The following is a 5,000-nucleotide window of genomic DNA, read 5'->3' as shown; positions in this document are numbered from 1 at the left end:
CGCCCGAGCGGCCGATCGGCCCAGCGCGCCCGTCCTTGCGCGTCACCGGCCAACGGCCCCGCGCACGCGCGGCGCGCCCGCCCGCGCGGCGCGACCATCCGCGCTGGGCGACGGGCTCGGGCGGAAGGCCCGCCCAGGCAGGACACACCCCCTTACCTCCCCAGCGGGGCATCCTCCGAAGGCCCACCCCAAGGGCTCCAGCGAATCGAGGAGCATTGCACACGGAAACGGCCCGGACGCGAGTCCCGGTCGCACGGGGTGCGCATCCGGAACGTCCGGGACGCGCTTCCCGGGAGGGCCGATGGAGGGAGCCGAAGTGGCGCACGGCCGCCGGGCACGGACGGCCGAAGGCAGCGCCCGTGCGCCGGGAAGTCGGCAGGCGCGCGCCGGCTCCGTCGGGGACGAAATGTGCCGGGCAAGTCCGCCGCGAGGCAACGGTCCTGTGCGGAGTGGAGCGGAAGGCCCGCCGCGGCGGCAGCAGACCCCCCCTCCCTACCACCCCGGCGGGGCATCCGCCCAAAGCCCACCCCAAGCGTTCCATAGTACCGAGGAGCGTTGCAAACGGGAATGGCCCGGACACGCGACCCGGTCGCACGGGATGCGCGTCCCGGTCGCACGGGTCGCGCGTCCCGGGAGGGCCGACGGACGAAGCCGAAGTGGCGCACGGCCGCCGCGCACGGACGGCCGGCGGCGGCGCCCGTGCGCCGGAAAGTCGTCGGGCGCGCGACGGCTCCGTCGGGGACGAACGGTGCCGGGCACGACCGCCGCGAGGCAACGGACTTGTGCGGAGGGGGGCGGAAGGCCCGCCGCGGCGGCGCCAGCCCCCCCTCCCTACCACCCCGACGGGGCATCCGCCCAAAGCCCACCCCAAGCGTTCCAAAGTACCGAGGAGCGTTGCAAACGGGAACCGCCCGGACACGCGTCCCGGTCGCACGGGATGCGCGTCCCGGTCGCACGGGTCGCGCATCCCGGGAGGGCCGACGGAGGAAGCCGGCGCACGGCCGCCGCGCGGACGGCCGGCGGGGGCGCCCATGCGCCGGGGCCTCGGCGGGCGCGGGCCGGCTCCCTCGGGGACGAACGGTGCCGGGCCCGCCCGCCGCGAGGCGACGGACTTGTGCGGAGTGGAGCGGAAGTCCCGCCGCGGCAGCAGCAGCCCCCCCTCCCTACCACCCCGGCGGGGCATCCGCCCAAGGCCCACCCCAAGCGTTCCAAAGTACCGAGGAGCGTTGCAAACGGGAACGGCCCGGACACGCGTCCCGGTCTCACGGGATGCGCGTCCCGGTCGCACGGGTCGCGCATCCCGGGAGGGCCGACGGAGGAAGCCGGCGCACGGCCGCCGCGCGGACGGCCGGCGGCGGCGCCCATGCGCCGGGGCCTCGGCGGGCGCGTGCCGGCTCCCTCGGGGACGAACGGTGCCGGGCGCGCCCGCCGCGAGGCGACGGACTTGTGCGGAGTGGAGCGGAAGTCCCGCCGCGGCAGCAGCAGCCCCCCCTCCCTACCACCCCGGCGGGGCATCCGCCCAAGGCCCACCCCAAGCGTTCCAAAGTACCGAGGAGCGTTGCAAACGGGAACGGCCCGGACACGCGTCCCGGTCTCACGGGATGCGCGTCCCGGTCGCACGGGTCGCGCATCCCGGGAGGGCCGACGGAGGAAGCCGGCGCACGGCCGCCGCGCGGACGGCCGGCGGCGGCGCCCATGCGCCGGGGCCTCGGCGGGCGCGTGCCGGCTCCCTCGGGGACGAACGGTGCCGGGCGCGCCCGCCGCGAGGCGACGGACTTGTGCGGAGTGGAGCGGAAGTCCCGCCGCGGCAGCAGCCGCCCCCCCTCCCTACCACCCCGGCGGGGCATCCGCCCAAAGCCCACCCCAAGCGTTCCAAAGTACCGAGGAGCGTTGCAAACGGGAACGGCCCGGACACGCGTCCCGGTCGCACGGGATGCGCGTCCCGGTCGCACGGGTCGCGCGTCCCGGGAGGACAGACCGAGCAAGCCGAGGTGCCGCTCACGGCCGCCGCGAGGGACGTACGGCGCCGGCGCCCGCGCCCCGTGGCACGGCCTAGAGCGTGCCCCCCTGCCACCCCATCGGGGCATCGGCGCAAAGCCCACCGCGGGGTAGATAACCGAAGGCAACGAGGGACGGTGGATGCACATATCCGAGCAGTGGCGATAGGGCCGGAGGGAGCACCGACAGGGCCGTGAGATTTTAAAGTACCGAGGGAATTTGCAAACCGGGCCCGCCCCTCCCCCCGTCCATCGCACGCCGATCGGGGGTCCGGCGCCCCGCGGGGGGCTGCCGGCATGCGCTCCCGGTGCAGGCATCGACGAGCCGCCCGCGACCTCCACTCGGGTCCGAGCCCCCAAGCGCGGATGCCGAAACGCGCCGGCCGCGGCAGCCCCACCCCTGCCACCCCATCGGGGCATCGGCGCAAGGCCCACCCTGGGGTAGATAACCGAAGGCAACGAGGGACGGTGGATGCACATATCCGAGCAATAGCGATAGGGCCGGAGCGAAGACCGAGGGGGTCGGGGGGTTTTAATGTTCCGAGGGAAGTTGGAAACGGGGCCCGCCCGGACGCCCGTCCCTCGCACGCCGATCGGGGGTCCCGCACCCCGCGGGGGGCTGCCGGCATGCGCCCCTAGTACAAGCATCGACGAGTCGCCCGCGACCTCCACTCGGATCCGGCGGCGCACGCGCGGATGGCGAAACGCGGCGGCCGCGGCTGCAGCCCCCCTACCACCCCGTTGGCGCGTCGGCGCAAAGCCCACCCCGGGGAGGATAACCGAAGGCGACGAGGGACGATGCATGCACATATCCGAGCAAATACCGAGAGGGTCGGGGGGAAGACCGAGAGGCAAGGGGTGTTTAGAGTACCGAGGGAAGTTGCGAAAGGGGCCCGCCCGGACGCTCGCCGCTCGCAGGCGATCCGGCGGGGCGCACGGAGGGCGCCGCCCATCGCCGGAGCTTGCTCGGTCATCTCTGCCGCACGGACACGTAAGCGCCGCCGCGCAAGGTTCGGCCGGCGGGGCGGACGGTTCGCCGCCGCAGGCCTTTCCCGCAGCCGGAACGTGGGCCCGGCGTTGCGCGCCGGCGGGCCGCGCAATCCGCCGGGGCGCACGGCGGGCGCCGCCCGTCGCCGGGGCTTCGCTCGGTCATCTCGGCCGCACGGACACGTGCGCGCAGCCGCGGAAGGTTCGGCCGGCGGGGCGGACGGTTCGCCGACGCAGGCCTCTCCCGCGGCCGGAACGCGGGACCGGCGTTGCGCGCCGGCGGAAGGCGCGATCCGGCAGGGCGCACGGCGGGCGCCGCCCGGGCTTCGCTCGGTCATCTCGGCCGCACGGACACGTGCGCGCCGCCCATCGCCGGGGCTTCGCTCGGTCATCTCGGCCGCGCCGCCACGTGCGCGCCGCCGCGGAAGGCTTGGCCGGCCGGGCGGACGGTTCGCCGCCGCAGGCCTTTCCCGCAGCATGCGCCCCTTCGCCCGAACGACCGCGGGACTCCGGTACGGCCTAGCCGTCGGCCGCCCGGCTGCAAGCCGTCGGGGCCGCTCGATCCCCGTCGCGTGCCGGCCGCCGCTCGGGCCAGCCGGCCGGCTGCCGCACGTAACCTCTGACCTCATCAGCGGTCGATCCGCACTGCGCTGGTCTTCGGTGCGGACCCGTCGGGGCCGTGCCGCGCCGGCCATCGCATCCGGTTCCGCAGGCGCCGCCCGGTTGCCTCCCGCCCTCGTGCGCTCGCGCCGGCCGGGCGACGCGGTGCCCGCGGGACTCGGGCATGGTTGAGCCGTCGGCCGCCCGGCGGCATGCCGCCGCCGCTCCGCGCCGCGTGCCGGCTGCGCTCCTCCCCGCGCCCGTCCGCGGGCGGGCCCGCCGCCGCTCGCGCCGGCCGGGCGACGCGGTGCCCGCGGGACTCGGGCATGGTTGAGCCGTCGGCCGCCCGGCGGCATGCCGCCGCCGCTCCGCGCCGTGTGCCGGCTGCGCTCCTCCCCGCGCCCGTCCGCGGGCGGGCCCGCCGCCGCTCGCGCCGGCCGGGCGACGCGGTGCCCGCGGGACTCGGGCACGGTTGAGCCGACGGCCGCCCGGCGGCATGCCGCCGCCGCTCCGCGCCGCGTGCCGGCTGCGCTCCTCCCCGCGCCCGTCCGTGGGCGGGCCCGCCGCCGCTCGGCCTAGCCCCCCGGCTGCCGCACGTAACCTGCGACCTCGTCGGCGCTGGATGCGCGTCGTGACAGTTTTCGGTGGGGCGCCGCGGAGGCGCCGGGGGCCCATGCGACGGGCCAGGGGGCGAACGGAGGGCTCGGTCAGCCCTAACAGGGGACCGGCGACAAAGGAGCGGTCGCGCAAAGCTTCGTAAGGGACCCAGACGACGGGCCTACCGATCTGAAGCACCGCGCACGGACGCGCAGCGGGCCCACGACGGGCCGACACGGAAGGCCCGCCGCCAAGGCCGCAAAACCGACAAAGGAACCCACGGGGACGCACCAGAGCGGGCAAAGCTTTCACCGAACGGGACGGGACCGAGCCCCCGCAACAGGCGAGGGCGACGGATCCGACCAAGTAAGGCCGATCCCGCTCCACGCACGCGCGGCCGCAGGAACTTCGTGAGGGACGGGACGACCGGCCGACCGAACCGAAGCGCTGCGCACGGCCGCCGCGAGGGCCGGCCGGAGGCATAGACCGAGCGCCGCGCCAGCGGAAGGAGCGTGCCGGCTCCGTCGGGGACCACCTGCGCACGGTCCGTCCGAGCGAGCCGACGGACCGGCGCGGAAGGCCCGGCGCCGAGCCCGCAAAACCGACAAAGGAACCCACAGGGACGCACCAAAGCGGCCCAAGATTTCACCGAGACGGGACCGAGCCCACGCAACATGCGATGGCGACGGATCGGACCAAGTAAGGCCGATCCAACTCCGCGCGCGCGCGGCCGCGAGCACTTCGTGAGGGACAGGAAGACCGGCCGACCGAACCGAAGCGCCGCGCACGGCCGCCACAAGGGCCGGCTGGAGGCGTAGA

This window comes from Phoenix dactylifera, chromosome 10 (assembly GCF_051530095.1).
Source record: "Phoenix dactylifera cultivar Ajwa chromosome 10, Ajwa_hap1_PhDact_Kaust_v1.1, whole genome shotgun sequence".
NCBI lineage: Eukaryota > Viridiplantae > Streptophyta > Magnoliopsida > Arecales > Arecaceae > Phoenix > Phoenix dactylifera.
The sequence above is the reverse complement of the archived record's forward strand: the minus strand, read 5'-3'. Positions refer to the sequence as shown.